Raw genomic sequence first — 22,174 nt, 5'->3', positions numbered from 1 at the left:
AATAAAGAGGTGATTAATGTGATCACACTAAACAGAGACAACTAGAGATGCAGGATGGGACAAATTAAACCTATGAGTCAGTGATTTCAATTTCTCATTTTTAAAAGTAGCAAAAATGTATTATTTTTTGTCTCTTGTTGGACATAAAACAGGTATTTAAATGGAAAAAGTGCAATGCCATTTTGATATGGTTCCACTGACACAAGGGTCACACACATAACTATATATACATAAACAAAACTGAATGCCTGTTTGTCTTGGACATGCAACAAAGCGTTTGCATCACATTTGAAGGCGTAAACACACACTGGAGATCCATGACATTTTGGAGACATGTTTAACCTTTCCTTTGTGACTTTATACCTCAGCTACAACCTTACTGAAAAATATCCTGTTGGTTGGATCTCAGTGAGATCACAAAAGTACAAATCTATCTCTGCCTGTTGGTAATAAGGAACAGTGTGATTTCATTGATTGGGTGGTTAGCAAAGTCTGCTTTGCTAAGCGTCCAATCAATGAAATCCTATTCACACTGTTCCAATCTCCAGTGATGACAAGGTGTCTGTAAAATGGGTTCTATCATGTTGCACTGACTTAATGATCAGTATTTGTATTTGAATGTCCGGCACTTCTTTCTTCAGTTCATGTTAAGAAAATCACATGATTCTGGAGCATTTTACATCATGCCCACCTGCTGCTGCAAGATGGAACAGTGCACTTATCAGATTGGTGTGAAGCTTAACACCAGCCACACTTTGAAGGATAACCTTTCCTCTTTATTTAAATGGCTTAAATCTTCTTAGATTTGGCCCTTTGGCTGATTTAGTATGCCACTGTTGCTGAGTGCAGCCTCACTAAACTCTCATTACACAGCATTCAGGACCAACCAAAGCAGCACAACTCCACCAAAATGTTAGCATTGCTTCATTTAAGCAGCTGCAACCTCATGCCTGATGCATTGTGCCTCAAATCTGGCCATATACTGTCTCATATGAATAATATCTTCTATTTGCTTGTCTGTAGTATATAGCGTTTTGGGAGATGGTAGATGTTTTGGACTGGAGGAGGCGTCTTTAGCAGCCTAGATCTGATAATCAAATTCAGGGATGTATCAGAAGAGAATGACAGTGAAATTGTTAAGATATTTTAAATCCTTTCCTTAGTTCCCTTTTATATTCTTCTTCTGTTTGCACCTGGGGCTGTGTAGGGTTTGTTTTTTATTAAATCATGGCTCTTCTTACATAATGTATGAAAGTATAAGTTATATCCTTACTTCAGCTTATTGGGTTTTGTTTTTGATGTAGTTTTTTCTTTTGTGAAAACATTAAAATAATGCACATACGGGGGGCGGGTTAGGTCACGCTATTGCGTGTGTCCCATGTACAATGGCTTAGACCTTGCCGCAGCAGCCCGGATTCCTGCAGGTTGTCCCCCCCCTCTCTCTCCCACATTTTCTGTCACTCTCGAGCTGCCCTGCCACAAATAAAGGCTAAAATAGCCCTAAAAATATATTTAAAAAATAATACACAGACAGAAAGACATCACTGAAACTAGTAAATCTGCAAGTAGCCTATTTTAATAACCAACAATATAAACCACAAAGTGCATTCTAGGTTGAACAAGATCAGAATGGAAATGGATAAAGATGGATAAAGTAATAGATTGAAAGTGTCCTTTACAAACAGTGACTATGACAGAGCATTTTCAACATGTAAGCCAATCTGAGTCGTTTCACTGTAACTAAATTGGGGACAATAGAAAATTCTTCCACAGACTTGTACAGAACTTCATATTTTCAGAGAGGCTTGCAAAGGGAAATGTACTCAGACTGAAGTGAAAGTTGATGAGATTTTAAAATGGAACTTCTCAGTTGAGGCTTACATTTCAAAAGAACCAAGGGAGAAATGCAGTGTGACACACTTCTTTGTGATGCCTTTCTCCTAAAAATGAAGGTTTTAAATTTATTTCTGGAAGACAGAAAAAAGGAATACTACTGTACTGTTACTGCTAATGTTTTCGTAGAAACAATGTATTTTAATTTATAATCGACTTAACTCCATACCTCCACTCAGAAATACATGAAGCTATAGAGAAAGTGTGCACTCGCAGCAGCAGCAACAACATCCGTGTTTCAGCCATATAAATAAGAGCAGGTGTGACCCATATTTACAGCCAGCCAGGTCCCATAAATATCAATCAGCCAACGAATATGCTCTGATTAGACTGAAAATGATGCATGGCTAATATGTGTCGTTCTCACTATGAGGTAATAATGATGATGACGGCCAAGGGCAGTGTAAATCAGCCGCACAGCAAATGAGGCCGACTTACAATTACAGAAAAGTATTACAAACTTGAAATTCTTTCTTACTTGACTACCAATGCAATAAACTAATGACAAACTGTATTAAGATCATCAAAAGGATCTACGGTAAAATATAAAAAAAACAATGACAATTTGTCATACTTATTGAACCCATGCTTTAGGGCGTCATTGTACGATATCTTATTTGACCAGAGGCTATCACCCTGGTTACAGCATCCTAGACGGCTACAAATACCACAGAACCTGTTCACCAGAAAAATACATCAGGGTTACAACATGTGACCCTCACAGACACACACACACACACACACACACACACACACACACACACACACACACACACACACACACACTGTTATGAAAGGCTTACACACACAAAGGCACACCAGGAAGCCCGATACAGAGCGGGTGTCTTACTGATTATAAACAATGTGAGACATCTCAAGGCTGCTATCCTGCTTCTCGCAGCATGGTAAATATTGTAATGTTGCGCTTTGTCTCTTTATTCCTCGCCGGCTTTTCCAGACAGTGTTTGGCTTTCTCACAATGTCTCACCCACCGTTTAAACAGAAGTCTAAAGTTCATCTATATCCTGTCTCTACCTAAGCTCGCCTGTGACAGCTACAAATTGTACAAGAGTAGCAGCAGGCAGCTGTGGCAGAGGCATTTTAAACTTGAGACAAACACATCTACATTACAGTATCTTCGATTAAAGGAATAGTCCAATTAACAAAATCATACAAAGTAGCTGTTTCTCTGCCCTTTGCACAGTGATTAAACACCTCGTAATAGTAGTCACAATATGTGGGAAAACACTCCTTGTCCTGTGCAGTCATCAGTCATCTTTTGTAGCACTATATATAAAGATTTCAGCGCTGCATGGGAATACAACATGAGCCACACACCCAGAAATCCATATCCATTATCGTGGCATGCATGCTTTTCATTTGCAGTATGCCGTGGCTGGAGCCATATCGATTTTCCCTGCTTTGTACATGATGTAAAAGTTTGTTTTCCCTCTCTGTGTTTGAATTCAGCACGTTAAAAAGCACATTTGGACAGTATCTGTCAATCATAGGTGATTATCACCAATGGTGTTGGTGCAGTGAACTCATGTACGGCCAGTGAACCGTGTAATTGACAACTTTGTTATAATTTTTTATTTATTTAATTTATAAAATAATTTTCACCAAAAGTTGTTTGATCATTATGTTGTTCAGAAGTTGGAAAATGAGCAAACAGAGTATTATTACTGTTTTTTACACCTGCAATAAAATTATTTTAAATATACTGTGAATTAAAAATTTCACTTACGACTTATTATTTCTTATAAAATCATTTGACTAAATTTATTATTATGTTATTAAACACCTAACTCGCAACCACTACATTACAAACTCACAATTTTGGTTTTTACAGTAACAAAATAATAACTTGGAGAAGTGCTGTGGGACTGAGTAGAGATTCATTACAATTGTTAAACAAAGTTATTATCCTGACTTCATGTGTGCACCGTTTTAAATGTAGGGCTCACTCCCAAATCATCACATATGGATGCTTGGGCAAGACCCCTTTAGCATACTTTTTCAACGCTACAAGAATTAAATGTCAGGTGATAATATAAAGAGGAACAAACTCCACATTGGTGGTTCAAACAAACACTAGACTTTCCCCCAGGAGGCCGGTGTTTGTTTGTGAAACCAACAGTCACCACTGAATTCTATTTAAGCTTTGTAACTTACTTTTGTAACTTAATGTAACTAAGCCACTTACTTTAACCTAACCAAACTGTGAGTGTTTCACAACTTTAACCACGTGTGTTATTGCTAACTTAACCGGATGATGCATATTTATTGTTGTTAACTTGACTGTGGACCCCTTTACATCCAGAAATGATGCTAAAGCTATACCCAGTATGTCAAAAAGTGACGCCAAGTGTCCATATGTGACGACTTTGGAGAGAGAATGTGTTGAAACATGAAAGGCAGCAGGGGTAACTTATTGTAGTGCTTTTTCTATTAAGGTATTTTACATATTCAACATTTGCAGTCAGAGGTTCATCCCTCTTGTGCAAAATAAGAGCATGTCAATTTAATTTCACAAATGCTGTAAAAAATAAAATATATATTAACACTGATGGGTACATTCAGCACATGCACACACATACTCACACACACTAAATCCATTGCAGCAAAAGAAAATGTCACCCTCATATGACAAATCTGGAATCACACGGAAAAGAGGCCAGCCTCTTTCTGTGATGTGCTCTTCTGTGTAGGAATTGTGCTGACCCTCTCACTCCCCTGCTGCCTTCTTGTCCAAAGGCTTATGATCAAACACTACAGCAAATTAATTTTTACACAACTGGACACTGATGGAATTTAATATTTCCCCTCCAAGTCTTTAATTGCACCTGAGCAACTTGCTCACGTCCCTTTGTCCTCTGTGTAAAAAACAGTCATGACTGATGACTCGCCCCTCGTGTCTTTTAGTGTGCAGGCAAGAGTGACACAATCATGAAGCAATCAATTAAACACACCTCCTCTAAATGTTCTTCCAGGAGCCTGATCATGTTTCCTGACTGCCATGCTTGCATATAAAGTTCACTGTGGTGAATCCTAGTTCAAAAAGTGGCAGTGCTGGTAAAAATGAAGCAAAATCTTTTGTGTTTTGCTGTTCTTATGTCTTGTTGCCTGTTAAAGTGTAAGAAGGTCGAACACTAGGGGTTAGAAATTCCTGAACCAAGCATTTTCATTGCTTTTGAAACTGTAAGTGGTTAGAGCGAGATGAGCCTAACACATAAGAACAAATTAATGATACTCAACAGAAGAACAAAATGCAATGCAGTAGTGAAACAGTAATCTTAACAGTTAGGTGATGAGAAGAAAACCAGGTTTTGACCTTTCTGAAGCCCTATGCTTCTAATCTTTTTAATTGTTTAACCACGGCACTTGGAATATCAGTGGGTCTGTCATTAGCCAATGAGCCAAAGACTGCGGCCGCTTCAGCTGATAGTCCCTAAATTGGGCTGATGGTCATCCATGCCTGAACTGTAATTTGCTTCATTGCTAACTACAGTCAATAGGTGCTTTGCCATGCCCATCTGACAATGCAAGACTGCCTGCTACTCCTGTCTTGTTTGTCTTTGACAAGAAAAAGGTTTTCTTAGCTGTGATTGCAGTAAGTACCCAGCTTGTCAGAACCCATTGCTAGCATTTGATTTGAATGGCGTTGAACCTGATTGCAGTGCAGGGCGAAACAGCTTCATGCAGTGGAAAAGGACCCAGCTCTGTGTTCTCAGCCAAAAGCACAGCTTGGTTTCTTTCACTTGGTCTCTGAAAATGAGCATGTCAGTACAGCCATTGCACACGGCTGCATAGGCCCCTCTGGCATGATTCCTCCCCGACTGGATCGATTCAGTCTCTGTTTATATCATTAGCTTGTAGCGTGTAATCAATCATGCAAGGGCATTTGTTTCAGGCCTACAACCCACTGCGTTTTATAACCCAGCCCCTATCCTTAGTGTGAACATTGTTCTGTCTACAGTTATCTTTAGCGATGACTGCTACAATGAGCTGCATGTAACTGAGCGCAGCTTCTTGGCATTCATTCAAATGATCCTCTTTCAATAATGCTAAGTGATGTGTCCATGCAGGCACAAAAGGACAAAAGACACATATGCATGAAACATGTCTACACATACACAGACACCTGCACTCATGATTATAAAGAATTCTGAAATCAAATCACTCTACTGCTGGAAAGAGTAATTAAGTAGGTGTTTACTTTGTCTGTGTTTGCACTACTAAAATGATGTGCTTTTATGTCTTCCCTTATTGTTTTCATTAAATCACAAGCTTGAGCTAACATCCATTTACCCACATTTTATGAGGTTATCATACCAAACTCAATTTAAACTGAAAGGAGGGCTTAATGGGGTAAAAACAGGAAAAGATATTACTGCAGTTCAGGGTAAAGTCAAATGTACTTGTTCCGGATTTGACTGAAGTTGTTGTGTACATGAATCATATCAGGGCGACAGATGTAGGAGCACTGGACACCATCAAACGGTGGCTGGCTACAGAGGGAACTCAGCCTCAGGCCAAGCAGCAAATGCTGCCATTGCCAATTTCACTGAGCCACTTGATCACCATACAGTACTTTCGACACCAACCCATCACATAACGGCGTCACTAGGCAGCACAAACAATTATTACGCTGTCCTAGATACCTAGACGGCATTTAATGGAACTGCCACTTTATCTACTCAGCAGGGGTTCACGGTAGGAATTTGCAACAAGTGTCTCTGGCAAAATACTTTTTCTCTGTTCCCTTTGTAATTCACAAAGATGCTGGCTGATATAAACAAGACATTCACTTGAGTCTCTTATGGGAACTAAATGGCTACAATACTGATTCATTCCCACTGAAATCCTCTCAAACTGTACTAGAGTTTTGAGAGGAGACAATATGATCGGCCCCTCCGTGCAAAGTTCTGTTGCTCTGTTAAAAAGAAAACTAGACAGAGCCATTCAGAAATCACCTGTCTAACACAGAAATTACTCTCGTTGAATTACTCACTGACGACAGCCAGAAAATGGTGCAGGACAATGATGATATTAATCCTTTAAGTTTCTTCAACCTGATAAACCAATGGTTCCCTGAGATGACTATACACGTGGGTGAGTGGATCATCCAGTAAATGAATGCGCAAGTGAAGAAAAACAAACCAATTTAAGAGGTTCAGTACGTAGTCCTAATATGGATTTCATTAAGAACTAACAGATATCAGATATTCAACTCATTTGTTGTCTTGAGCCCCTTTTATTGCAAATGGTTACTATTTAGATTTAACATGTCCTAAAGGTCTGTATATTTTCTCTTTATCAGTAACATATTACAGCATGATAATGCAATGATGGGCATTTAAACTATTTTCCTTAATTATGAACATGAAGGACATGTTGTGAGGGGGCCCTAAACTCCAGTTGATACAAACTACAGACTGCATATTTTGAACGCACAAATCATTGCTCAACTTCTGCTCTAATAATCCCCACATATTCTCAAAATGATAATATTCCTAGCCATCATATCTGTTGTCAGATGGTACGGACAGGCTCAGTAGATTGCCTTAGGGGCATCGTGCTGCAGCCCTCAGGACTGCATATGTAAACTGCACATCAAACCCAACGGTTAGCTATATGCACAGGGTGGGCATCCGTCAGTGTTTCCCCATGTTGTGAAGTCAAAATGTATGTATCAATCAACCTTCCACTCAAAAATCCCTATCATTAAACTCCGCCTTATTCATAACTTGCCAGCCTTCTTCTGTACACACACATCACGTATAAAATTATTATGAAAATGATTATGAGCATGAACAGTTTAAGCTCTTTATTTTATATCTTTATTTTACAGTCTGTTCACGGTAATTAGTTCTTATAGCCAAGAAGGTCCACAAATTAATGCTGGTGCAAGGCAGGTCAGACATGCTGCTCATTGCTTGAATAAAACTATTAATTAAAGTCCAAAGCAGAGAGGCGATAACTGTGCATGGTAGATGCTCCGACAGGTCACCTTGTCCTTTAAAACTTTTGACATTAAATCAATTGTGGAAATTAGATGCATCTCTTAGAGCCACACAAAACAAGCCACATCAAAGAGGCTTCCCCTTCTCAGGTGTTCTCGGAGTCATGAGGGTTTGTCAGAGAAAATATTTAACGTAAATAAAAGTCAAGGGGAAATCAGAACACACTAGACTGGTTTAAACCCACATTTGAATGGTAGAGTAGCAGGTTTAGCAGAACTCATGGGGGAAACAAGGACACTTTGCCTTCATTACCCGTGTGCCAGTATGATTCAGAGATGCAACACTGTGAGTGAGAGGTAATTGGCACCTACTGCACATGAAATGTCATGCAAGCAATGACAAGAACAACAACAACAGGCTAGCTAAAGCCTGTCATCTCTCACTCCTCAGCGTGAAGCATGACACTGCTTGGCAGCTCTGAACTGCAGAAATGCTGAGGCTTCTTTTGCACAGCAAGTTCTTCTACCTCTCACTCCCGTCAGTCACACATTAAAATGTCTAAACCCCTTTAAACTATTAATTTCACTAAATTTTGGCCTTGACAGAAGTTGGCTGTTAGGAAATATTAAACAAGACCTAATTTAACACTAAAGCGGAATACAAATAACACAATTCCTTCTGTATGTGCTCTTACTTTTTTGCTGTGTTGGTATTGCTGGTCTGGAAATGTAAATATACCACACAAGGAAAACATTATTAATATTTAATCTAGAGTAATTCCCTACTGCAAATGAGTGTTTATCCATCTCGCTCAGTCAAAACAGTCACCACTGCTGCCTACATTACCTCTAGTAACTCTGAATAGGAGAACCACACAGCCCTCTCTGTGCCAATCCTATTTCATACTGTGTAACACGGATGATTGCACCATGGCATAAAATGACTTCAGCACATTCAGCATCGATGGATGCAACAAAAAAAAATGTCACGGTATTAACAGTGTTTTCATGGGGTAGATTAGTAAAGCAGATTGGTCTCAGATCTAGAAAATCATTTAGAAAATGGAAGCCTTGATGCACTATCCCTGGCATTTCTTCTTATTTTGCATTCATCAGCTATTTGCAGTGGTCCAGAGCAGCAGCGTACATAACTCTGGGATTAAGAGCTGGAAGGTGTGCAGTTGTATTTGGATCTGTGACTCTACTATAAACTACTTTACATCTCATGAACAGCCTCACCAAGGCACTCAATCACTTACTTAGATCTTAAAATCATCACAGAACATTGACAAGATTGGCGAAAGAAAAGATAATGATCTTTAGTTGGTCACGCCCACGTGCACTTGTGCCTCGAACACCCATTTTGATTAATGCAACGACAGAAACAGTCTCTCAAACTTCCTCACACTGTGAAATAGGTGTAAGTCAAGGTCATGCTATTATCTACTTTATAATTAATATATATACTGTATATCTGTTACCTCACTTGTTCCTCTGTAGCAATCAACATCAGACCTTTCAAGAGGATAATGGAGGACCCCACTTAAACATTTCCCTAAACTCAGCTTAAAATGACAAGTAGTCATCTAAGCATTCCCATACAGTCTAGAAACATAATTTATGTCTGACTGACAAAGGTCCTATTTGTGACAAGAACAGTTCCTCTGTCCTCTCAAGATCAACAGAAATTGGAGTGGGACTGTTGATGAATTCTTATAGCTTGGTAGAATCGTTTGCAATGGCAGTGGATTCCCAATACACATCACAGGGCCTGCTTAATGATGAGCAAGGTGTCTTTTGTAGATTGCATCTACATTTACATAATACACCATGAAAACAAAGGTGAAAAAAGACGCAGCTCCAGCAGCAGTAACAAGTCTGTGCTGCAGTATGACTCGGAAGGTAAACAAAGGTGAAAAATCCAAAGGTGACAGCTTCCATTTAGAGGTTTTTACAAGCTCTCTATCTTTATGGCCATTTAAGATTTCCAACACAACATATCCTCTGAAGTGGATGAGAAGGCTGGTACGAGCAAAGATGCCCTGGAGAAAGATGTTGCCTGACATGTTTTTTTCTAAACAGCCTTATTTTGCATTACAGAGAGGAGAAGCCGGATGGCATAGCAATGTTCACCCTGATGTGTGCAATCAATCAAATGCATGGAAGGAAATTCTTGAATTAAGTAGATATCCATTTAGTAACATCTGAATTGCTTGTTTGGGAGCAGTCGAACAAGGTTGTCTACAGGCTAAAGCAAGAAACAGATATTCTTAAAATGTCCCTTGTCCCCTGCTGCCCTCTTTCCTCCTATTACTACTTTTACTAATCCGTTTTATCAATCAGTATATGGTTTATTAGGTTTTAGAGAGATGTTAATCTATAAATGCCAATCACTCTGTGTTTATTGTTTGTGTGTATTACCTTCTGTAATGTTCTCTGCTTAGGAGCATTACAGCACAACCTCTTTAGGATACGACCTCTTTAGTCAGAGGAAGGGAATCAGCTGCAATTTGGTGATTTTCTAGTTATTGCAAGAAGGGTTTTGTCCAGTCATTGAGTCCTTTATCAGATTTCATAGGTTCACTGACCTCAACTGCTGTTGTGCTGTTGGACTGTGTTGTTCATAAATCTGTATATTGAGCAACACTAGGTAACGGTGATCTCTTTGCCTTGCCGGTATTGTCTTTCTGAGGTTATGAAATAATCTCCCAGCATGTTGATCCAAGCAAGTGATCCTCCACCCCCCACCCCCAAAAGGTGGACGGACACTTATAGTTCTTGTTAAAGCTGAGGGATTTACGACAAAGCCTCGAGGATTTCCTCAAGAGGGTAATTGAGAGAGCTTGTTTTCTTGCCTCAAAACCAGGACTTTTTTTTGTTGTGCCGTGTGTTTGCAATCGCTGTTGCCTAATCTGTGAGTAATTACAGCAGCTTTCCCTGGAAGGAACTGGATGTTTATCACACAGATGAAAAAAAAAAGCATGAAAGCTCATATGGAAGATTCACTGCCAAAATCATTCTCATTTGGTGCACTTAATTGTGAATAGACTTGATTTGGATTAGAATAACACATGAATAACCAACTTAAAGAGGAAAGTTTGGTGCACATTTTTCCTCACATCTGTTCACGGCCAGAACAAATAACTACTTTTAATATTAGGAATTAAGAGGTTGTATTGCTTGATTTGGATGCATAAATTTATGCCATCGTATATGTATTTATTACAGCTAACACGGACCTCACCCACAGTGTTCACCGCTGTCAGGTCATATCATCATTGTGTGGACAGGGTGAGGAGAAGAGTCGACCTCTGTCATTATGTGAAATTATCATCTCAGCCTCCCGGCCTCAGACACCTACTGTTAGGCAGAACATATAGTATATAGTACTATAGCCTCACACTTAGCTCCATGTATGCAACTCCTCCTCCCACTGAGCTGAACACCCCGCTGCAGACACAAGCTGTGCCATCTCCACCACTCTGATTATTGGTTAAGCTCATTTTGCCATGAAGGACAGAGTGGAGCTCTTCCTATTCGCTTTCTACGTTATGTAATTGTAACACTCAAAGAAAATGTGAAATTATCTTAGGATAGAAGAGAGAAAAGAAGAGTTTTCCACTCTATCCATCCTCTATTCCTGGTGTGTGTGGCAGAATATAGTTTGACAGCGGGGGAGGTTGTGTGTGTGTGTTGTTGGTGCCGGTGGGGTGTGTGGGGATATACTGTGCGCTATTTGACTGCACATACTATACGCCTCCAGTAGCATCTCTGCTCCGTCTTCTAATCTCCAGCAGGCCTGATGAATGTGAATACAACAGATACCACACTGCCAGCTGTCCCTAATACCTCTTTTTTTCTAACACAGCAGTACTGCCCTGGGGACCATGGGCAACCACAAATAAACATAATGAGATTATACCAAAAAAGAAAATTAATTAAGAAAACGGGGGAACTTTGGTACTGATTGAACAAGTAAACAGCTTTACAAGCCTTAGCAGCACATCCCTGTGAAACAGAAATTATGCTGTTCATTTTATTGACACTCAGACCAACTTGTTTAGAGATGCAAAAGCAGCCACTTGCTAACATGTTACTGGGTTTTGTTTGCAATAGAATTCCTCTTCATGAACTGATACTTGCTCTGTTAGTGAAGCTGTTCTAACTGTTTCTGTTGCTGAAAAACAAATGATGATATGTGAAGTAGGGGTCTGCTGAGTTTAGCTTTAAAAACAGAACAATCAAACCCAAAGGTCTCCACTTTTGGCACGAGTGATAATGTCATGTTTTTCATTGAATTAATTGTTATTTCTAACATAAGAGTTTTCACAAATACCTTCCCCAATTTGACTGGGGTCATAAAAGGTCCACTGGTGAGAGTTCTGAGTAATCAAATAGCTACCTCTAGGAGACACAGATAGACCCTTCTATTCTCAAACTCAAACATTTCTCGCAGAACAAAAGAGGAATAACCAAAACATAAATATAGCACAATGTGCAAACAAAACATATAGTAAAACACAGCTTTAATCAAACTCCAAGCACTCTGTTCCTGTGATTTTAATGCACTTGATTGCGACTCGTGCTGCTTCACTACTTCCAGGATGGTGTTGCGTCCCATCCTCATCTTATAATCCTCGGTTTTCAAACTCGATTTCCCATTTAAGTGAGTGGTGAGTCCTACACAGTGATTATATTTGGCAACTTTTGCCGAAATTGCTGAAGCAAGTCAGGATGAATTCAACACCCAGCCCATTTGGAGGAATTGAACATCTAATTATTCTGTGTTGTTGGTCACTCCAAGCTGCTCTGATGTACTTCAGGCAAACAACTGCTGTCCCTGGAGGGAGAAAAACTGCTGGATAGAAGGCAGAGAGCCTCTGCCAGCGCAAGTCTGTGGAGCACAGTTTATTCTAATTCCTCAGCAGGACATTAATGAGCCAGGATAGTGGCTGTCTTAATGGGCAGCCAGACAGATTTTAAGTGCCCCATGGAGTGTAATCCACGGAGGTACAACAGCACTTCTGCAAGGCCAACAGATTGTTCTTAGTCTTCATTTTGCTATAACTTTGCTTCTAAGCTGTTCATTAAAAAGGGCATGTGACCAGTACGTTTAAAGAACCTGCCTTTGGGACCGCCATAGGCCATAGTCACACCATGCCATCACATGTTTTCATACTGTTAGAGTGACTTATATTATTGCTGAACACCATTGTTATTTATTTAGCACAAGAGCCGACAAAGCGTGTCAGCCACCGTAGCGTCTCCTGCGCGCTTGGAAAGGGAGGGGTGAACAGTGACTGATGGTGCATTCATGTGGTGTCGGAATAATCAGAATCTTTTTTTCCCCCTTTTATTGCAAAAATTAGAAAAAAGTGTACATGGGACATAAAGAACTATACAGAACTGTGATTTGTGCAAAATCACATATAGCATATTTTGCAAACGTAATTTGTAATATGGTTATAACAGTTAGTCTTTTTTTATACGAGGTTTCTCTTCAACTTCTGTCACCAAAACCCTTCTCTTAGCTGCTTGTCTTACAAGAGGACCTTTTAAACTGCGCAATCTGCTTATTGATGCTATAGGAAAAAGTACTTTTGGATGCACAAGGGCATAAAAATCGGGGTGAAAATCATTTCAACTAATGCTGTTTTTTTCTGTAAAAATGGGTAAAACTGAAACGAATGGTAATTTATCAACTGGGATTAAGCACTCTGAATGCAGTAGCCTGATCCTTTATATATGAATTCAGCTATCAGCACTTGACCATACCATGACCAATAATCATAGCTGATATAAATAGTATAATAGCACATTACAGTGCTAATCCAAACTGTTATTTTGTGCATGTTTGTTGCAGGTATTGTGTAATACATGTAATAATTATAAAATGTACATCCTAAACCTGCTGTCAACATGCAACCCTTTTAGACTATATTCAGACTGCAGGAGAATTTGTTGATGTAGCCTCAAAAAGATCAGACTGCTGTGGCGTCACTCTGGAAAGCAGTCACAGTGGTTAATATTCATGATCAACTAGATTTACATGGGAAAATGTTCGCCCCAGTATTGCATTAGTGTTCCCCACTGAATTCCCATTCCTGTAGTGGATTTTGCTTTCTGTTACACATTTTGATTGTAGTGATAGCACACAGTTGTTCATGAGAATGAGTGTGCTTTTGCAAACCTATATTTCCAGTCGCAAGATGTGAGAGCCCATGTAGCTGTGTGAACTACTCTCTTATCTGTTATATATACGTATATGTACTTAAGCACACACTGTACTCTATACACTTCATACTGTGGGTTGTTCAGCTATATAGAGTATCTAACGTACTGTATGTGATAAAGGCGAGGTTTTATCCTCATGTCTGCTCCCCTGCCCCACTGTTGCCGAAGGCTGGACAGCTCCATGACTGAATCTACAGAGGAGCGCAGTTACCTTCAAAGAGAAACCTACAGCACACACTCAACACACATCAAATATAAAAGATTTTTGCCCAGTGGAGTGGGGTTCAAAAACCTGTATCTGTGAACTCTCAGTGTAGGTAGACATGCTTTACACGCACCCACACACATCTTTCTAAACCTCCGCAGCCTTGTCAATAGCTTTCAAAACATTTGTGCAAAGTCTAATCCCTGCGTCTTGTCAGGCTCCAAACCCATTATTACACTGTGCAATGATGTGTGAAATGCTCCTGAGCTATCTGTGATAAACACATATACTCCACATGTGAACATGCAACACCTGCATTTCTACAAGATGTAAACGCATATATACCTGTATAGTATAATACCCATGTTATGATGACATTGATTGTGTAGTGTTCCCCATTCTAGATGAGGAAAAAGCTAAGATTTGGAACCACTTAACCATTCTTACAAATGATAATACATTGTTTAATAAGACTTAATAATATGCTGTTATAATGCATTTTTAAACTTTTTGGTAGGGTAAAAATAGTAATGTGAGTAATTTTCCTTTTCCGTTCCTAACATTGATTGCTTCACATTTCAGTGCTCATTGTAAAGTGAAAAGCTTTTTAAATAAAAACAATTGTGGATTATGCCACTTTACAATAACCCCCCAGCTCTCCAGTTACAATAGTTTTTGACCCTTTTCTAGTACGTAGAGTGTTTAATAGGGCTTTTTCATTAAAGCGATAAAATACTCTATAATAAATAATAGCTCTATAAAAAAGAAAGGCACAATAGTAAAGCATACAAACTAATGTTATTTTGATTGATGACATTTATGAAAAGAAAATGAATAACATTTATATGTTATACTGTAAGTATGCTTTGTGGTGCCAATAGATTTACTCTCTTCTATCCATACTGTAACGAACTGCAGCCACATCATGTGTGTCTAGCACTTTATGTATTGTATGGCCAAAGAGCTGGGGGCAACTATCAACACAGAATGAAATGACAAGCTGTCCGCTCCCATAAATGAGCTACGGATGCTATTTGCTGACGTTGCCAGTCTGAGCAGAAACTAAATATATACATGGTCAGAGAGTGCAGCGCTATATAGGTTCGCTAACACCTGTGTGAGAAACAGCTGAGAACATGCATGGCTTGATTGCATGTGAACATACTGTACAGGCGGAGAAATGAGTGCCAGGTGTTGCCACCATGCATCATGTATGCAGACATGTGGAACAGATGAGAAGTTTGGAGAGGGAGGAGAACTAATAGTTAATTCAGTTATCTACTGAGGCGTAGATGCCATCGTGTGTTTTATTGTATTTCCTGATTGATAGGTACACAGCCCTGCAGTGACCAGACGTATAGGTTTGTTTCCCCATAAAATGGCACAAATACACATACTCACAACACTATAAGGCTCACTATAAATATTGTATCTATCAAATAGCTATTAAATGGTATTTGATATGTTAATAATTCCACAAATTAAGCATCCAAATTGTTTTCTTTTCTAAGACACAGTGGCTTGATTGTTAAAATATGAGCTTGAGATACAGCATATTTGCCCAATGTGCCTGATGTCATTATGGGTGTCAGCCTTTCTGGGAATGGACCAGTCAGAACTTCCAGGGAGAGTTAGGTTAATGTGTCTTGACACGTAACTAAGGACTTCTGCCCGGAGCCCAGACCTTTGGCACTGGAACCATAGTTTGTGCAAGATTTACCACTGAGAATACTGAGAGTCCCAGCTAACTACAAAAATACATATAATTAAGCACTGCAATATAATATTACCAATGCATGTTTCACATGCATATTGCATATGCACATAGCCCTGTTTTCCCATCACTATGCATATTTCCTGCTTCCTTCTAGATATGCCTTACACACCCAAGTGATCGTAACAGACAAAATATGCCCTTCATTGTCTCATTAGTGGACAGAAGTGGAACATGGGTTGAAACAATGCACTGTTGTTTCTTCTTTCCATGACCAGGGAGCAGAGTTGCTCCTGCACCTGTGCTGGTCACGAAAACAACCACTACTACTGCATCTTTTCACAAAGAGCCAGGTTTTTCTAGGTAGGTGTCAGAAATGAGAGCGTACAGCCCACTTAACTTCAACTCAAGCTTTCCTTTTCTCAAGCCAATGCCCCTTTTTTGCTCACCTCTGTGGACAAGTTGTTATTTTCTGTCTGGAAGGTACGGCTCCCCAGGGTCACTAGTGAGCAGTGTTCTGTCAGACTTTGCTTTAGAAAACGAGCACTGTATTTTGTTCTATCCCCCCTTTTTTTGAGCCTTCGTATATTTTATTTCTTTCACTGGATTTGTAATGTGCTCCACAGGAGATCAAATTCATATTTTATGAAAAAGTGAATATAATTTGCATTTATCAGCTGAACTGACTGAATCTAATATCTAATTGGACCTTGTGCAGGAGCAGCTTTGCTGGTCAGTTAAGAGAAGATCTCTCAATGCCCCTTTGCTATCTCAGCACCCAAGTGCTCATCAGGAGGATTATCAGCAATTCTTTTCATCAGGCCAACACTGACTCTTCTTTCTACCCCCAGCTCATGCTGCCTCTCTGCAGCATGCTACATGCATACATCTCCCCTCACTTCCACCGTGCTGCTGTACACAACGACCCAGGGACAAAGATGGCAATCTCCCCACTTCTGTTCCAAGCCTGATCAACATGGAAATTGGTTCTGTTCTCTCTCAGGCTTATGTACGCGCTTTCAAGTGTCTCTCAGATCTATATCTGACCCTGCCGGCCAATCAGGCACGGAAGAGAAAGAAAGATAGTGGTATCATTATTTTCTTTTCTTTTCTTTTTTTTTTTTTTTACCTCATTCAGAGACTTCAGTGTGAGACTGCTATTCCCAGCGCATGCGGCAGAAGGACTCCCATTCATTCTAGAAATCCTGTTTTTGTCCCCGCTCTGTGTTGTCCCCCACTTCCTCTTCCTTGCCCCTTGTCGAAAGAGAGGCAGCATTCAAAGCATCCCTTTCTTTTATACTGCCGTGCCAGCTGACACCCGCCTTCATGCCTTGGATGATGGAGATTAAAAAAAAAAAGAAAAGGACGGAAATATAAAGCAAACAGAGTACACAAGCTCCGAGGTTTTATTCTCCTCCCTTCCCTCTCTCCTCTTCTTGCGCTCGCACAAGCCGAAAACAGGCGCACGAGAGGAGGCGTCAGAGTGGCAGCGATGTGTTCACCTCTTCTGTCTCTTGTTCTGCTTCCCTCTCGTCTCCTGTCCACCTCTCTTTGTGGTTATCTGTCCCCTCTCTGTTTCTCCTTGTCCGCGGCTCGTTGCTTCACAGAGAAGCAGGCGGCTCTGTCGTGACGGGTGAGACGCGGCTCTACGCGTGCAGAGACATCTGTGAATGTGCTTATGTTGGGGGACTAAAGTAGCCTCTTAGCTGAGATTGAGACCACCCTCCCCTCCTCCCTTCCAGAGAATGGCTTTCTAATGGCATGTACCATTAAAGCTCAGAGCAGGGTGGGCTGCAGCACTGGAAGGAGAGAAGGAAAAGGGAAGGGGGAGTTGCTCAGAGAGAGGGAGATAGAGGTAGAAAGGGAGAGACAGGAGGGAGGTGGACAAGAGGTTCTGAAGAAGATGTGGTCGAAGACAGAAAAGAAAGAGTCCAGTTTCATTGTGTAATAACTGTACAATCAGGTAACTATGCTTAAGTAAGTGAAAACTGTCAGTTCACTTTGCAGTTTGCAGATGCACTGTACAGATCCTTCATCCCCGTTAAAGACATTTAAAGACAGCCAAAAACTGCTTGGACATGAGCAGAATCGCTGTATAAGACAAGAACATATGTTGTTTTTGGCAGCGGGGAATTAATTCTGGAAGAGCTGCAATTGTGTCACTGATAAAGCAAACCCTTATGCATGCATGACTGCACAAAAGCACACATGCAGAAAGATATTGCAGAAATTGGAATGAACACAAATTTGCATCCATGGACAAAAGTTCTTTTGTTCTGGGTGACAGAAAATTCAAAGTCCACAGCCTATTTCTCCAGATGCTTCTGTAGCTCCAGGGATTGGCAGGGGCAACCCTGATGCCAGTTCCACCACAACATTTCCACCCCCCTGAAAAAGTGCACCATCTAATTTCAGGCGTCACTGAATAAAGAGCCTGTCTGCTGTGGAGGTGAGACAGCGTCTGGTGTGAGGATCAAAAACCACCACCTCGGGCCAGCTCATCTCCTTTGAACCTGAGGAGCTGGACCTGGCCCTCTGAGGATCTCAGCCAGGCCAGAGAGACGAGGATAGGGCTGGTACACTGAGGTAGCCCTGCGCGAGGGAAACCAGAATCCTGGATGTTGCATTATGAAAAACAAAACCATGGGGAAAGGCAGAGAGGAAAAAGACATAATTTCCCCAAGTGTGTTGTATGCATGAAAATGAATAAACTCATGCACAGACATCTCTGCACATTATTACTTGTTTTAAATTACATCTGGTACATTAAACCTCACAGATTATTTTTTCATTTTGCTCTTACAGTATGATGGAAAAAAAACAGTCAGCAACCAAGAGGGAATTAAAATCACTAAATTGTTGTTAATAGCGCAGCCGCTAATGATGATGATGATGGTGTGTGTGTGTCTGCATGCCTGGATAACCTGAAGAAAAGCCATCAGATGATCTAGCAGCTGCGTGCTACATTTTGCTGCAAAGTGTCATGCAGGTATTTTTAAGCTTCAGTCCAGCAGTCGGCTTGGACTCGAATAACTTGAGTTGCTGAATCAAAAAACACAAGAGTGTGACCCAAGTGTTCGACAGAACAATTTACTGGAAAGGATCAGTGCTCCAGGGTGGCTTTTTGTGTAGGGGGAAAAGGGGGGGAAATGAGCTGTTTGAGGGTAAAGGGAGCGTTTAGAATAAAATCTGATCAGGGCGTTGTATTTGAAAATTTGAGTGTGTGTGTGCTTTGTCAGCTGCTTGTGTGTTTTCAAGCTAAAATCAGTTCATAGTGGAAGTCATCATTGTTATTGTGAAACTCTAGTAAAACACTTTTAAAGATGACTCAGTATAGATGTATATGGCAAATGATTCACTGCATTTTCACTCTTTATATTTAGTTTTAGCATATCAATGTGGGGGTGTATTCTTATTCCTTCAGTAAATCTGGTTTTATGAATCAATATAAATGTAAAAAAAACTTAACGACAGGGAGAAAACCAGACAGAACACTTGCTCCACTCTCCACTGGAATTCAGGTCTTCAGGTGTACTGGAGACGGGGCTGGTGATGGCGCATCGATAAGATACCTGCCTTTGGTGTGGGAGACCTGGGTTCATTTCCCACTGTGAACATCCACCAGTGTGTCCCTGAGCAAGACACTTAACCCCTTGTTGCTCCAGAGGCATGTGACCTCTGACCTATATAGCAATTGTAAGTCGCTTTGGATAAAAGCGTCAGCTAAATGAATAAAGGTAAATGACCCATCAGTGTGAATTGAAGCTCGAGCATGTTTGATATATGAATCTTTTAATACATGCTTGTGTAAAAGGACTATTTAGTTTGCGAACAGAACACTATTACACACAGATTGCCTGTTCAGACATACCGTGTAGCCACAGAGTCAAGGTCACGTGTGTTCGGTCAATATATCAAGTATCCATCTTAAAGACTCGATCGTCTAATTTATACGCTGCTGTCATTCCTTTCTAGGGACATAACGCTGTTTGTACAATTCAAGCGTGAACCAATGAGGTCTTTATGTGTGTGCGTGTGTGTTTAAAGTATGGCATGTCTTAAATCTTTCAGAGCTCTACCATGGCTGTGGGTGGTGCCTCTTTCCCTTTTGGAGGAGTATGATTTTCTCCCACAAGCCATCTGGTGCATCTTTTCAGGCCTAATAAGAGGGAAACAGAGAGGCATTAGAGTTCAGCAGATGATAGAGATAGGATCTGAGCAGGCCAGCACACACACACACACACCCAGGACAAGGGCAACAGATGGAAGGGGCCTCGATATGCTGCCGGTGCTGGAGCCAGGCCCGGTGGGCAGGCCCCACTGCCCTCACTGGGGGTCCATTGATGTGTAATGTTCTGACAGACTTTGAAGTGGGAGTTACATCCAGACAATGTCATTTTACTTTGCCTAGCAAACTACGCTCACTTTGGCACAACTGCATTTCTTTGGTGGATGATAAGTGGAGTTATCATCTAATCCAAACCACTAAAAGCCAATTTTGAAATAAAAGTATTCATGAGTCAGTATCTCTGAAAGAGAGCATGCTTCATTTAAAAAAGCGTTATCAGTGTGCCAGACACACACTGATGTTACCCACTATTTCAGCTACAGCAGTTTGTTTGCAGCCTTTTCTCTGTTCCTGTGTAGCTTATCTCTACATTGTTTTCATTCAGTCTGGGTTTGTTTTTCATTTTGCCTTGACCATACCAATCCCTCATTAGACCGGTCCCATATTGCACATTAGGTACATCCCATTGAACATTATAGTTACAAAAATGTAATTCCAAAATGCAATCAGTGACTAAATGCTTTTATTTACATTGTCTTGCATTTTTATTTCTGCTGACTGGTGCAAAGCAAACCAAATCCAACAGAAACTGCCAACATGTCAATTAGTAATCTTTTAAGTGTCCCATGTCTCAGTGTGAGACAGATAAATGCTCCCTGCAGTGTCTAAACAATTACAGGGATCATCATCTAAGAATTCCTATTTGGTAAAAATGTAGTTGTCAAAAGCTTTCTGAATTCAGTCCACGGTGCTCAACACTTTCGCACGATTGTGTTTTTCATGTCTTACAGGATGGCCTAGAGGCATACGCTTACCAGAGCAGAGGAGCGACAGAGTGAGAATGGAAAAGGGTAGTGTCAGGGCTGCGTCAGAGACAATTATGCAGTTTCTCTGAGCTGCATACAAGAGAGTGCTAGTGTGCGTGTTTGTGACCAATAAAACAGTGAGCATACACAGACTGTGGCAGCTTGTCACTGTTCAAAATGTCTGACTCATATGTGTCTCTGAACCAGACACCTCTACAGTAAACTCTCCCTGGTGTGGATGAATGACTCTAGCTCGGATGTGATGGTGATAAAGAACATTAAACTGATGCATGGGCAGGTGGCCGGCCCAATAACAGCCTGTGTTATAGCTTCCCTGTATCTACGGCCTTGGTCTGTATCATTTCTTGGAGTTGAGTGTTCTGGTAGGTGACCCCACAGGTAGTCCCCAAGACTGATAGATGGTGAAGGTGCATAGGCCCTGTTTCCTGATAACAAATGAGTATCCTTACTTCAGCCTAAATTTAAAAGCAGCTGTGTAAATGAGAGTAAACCTTATCATTTGACTAAAATATTTTTGTTGTCTATGAAATAAATAGCTGCTCTGTGTGTGAAAAGTTTTCATTAGTAGCATCTAATGAAAGCAGATAATTAAACGTTAAATTTCTAGTGTTCCACTTTTGTCCTGGGCAAGGAGTCTTCCTCACAGTATTTGTCCAGATGGGTGTGGTGAATTTGTGGGCAGATGGATGGTTGTTGTCATATTTACATCACCATTATGTAGGAAATTACGTCAAATGGGTGTGTGGTTATGAGATCCACCCTTGGCAGCATTAGCTTTGGGTGCACATATGTACTGTTGTGTGCCCTTGAAACATAAAAACAACACATTTTTGGAAAGATTATAGCAATTCTACAGTGTTTGTCAAAATGTGAAGTCAGGTTGAAATCATGTTAATCAATGATCTGTCCTGTTTTATTTGTTCTAACATGAATACATTTTACACTTCACTTGTAAACATTTATTTATCAGGCTCCTGTCCAGATGAATGACTTACAAGTTAAAGACAAGATAACAATTACCTGCATCACTGTAAAGCAACAAATACAG

At 40.4% G+C, this 22,174-nt stretch overlaps 1 protein-coding gene across 3 annotated transcripts in view; it reads right to left on the bottom strand.

The window, feature by feature from the left end:
- The window catches only part of b3gat1a (beta-1,3-glucuronyltransferase 1 (glucuronosyltransferase P) a), a 79,759-nt gene extending 61,906 nt beyond the window's left edge, over positions 1–17,853 (bottom strand). The window contains exon 1 of one of the 3 annotated variants that reach the window (XM_038693437.1): positions 17,141–17,853. The gene's annotated coding sequence lies outside the window, so the exon portion shown is untranslated. The remainder of the gene's footprint in view (positions 1–17,140) is intronic. The other 2 variants (XM_038693436.1, XM_038693438.1) reach the window with 2 other exon arrangements.
- Between the last annotated feature and the right edge of the window lie 4,321 nt (positions 17,854–22,174).

Source organism: Micropterus salmoides, unplaced genomic scaffold (genome assembly GCF_014851395.1).
Source record: "Micropterus salmoides isolate LMB-PRFRI ecotype aquatic unplaced genomic scaffold, ASM1485139v1 Ms_hic_scaffold_3, whole genome shotgun sequence".
Classification (NCBI taxonomy): domain Eukaryota; kingdom Metazoa; phylum Chordata; class Actinopteri; order Centrarchiformes; family Centrarchidae; genus Micropterus; species Micropterus salmoides.
This window is presented reverse-complemented; position numbering and strand designations above follow the sequence as displayed.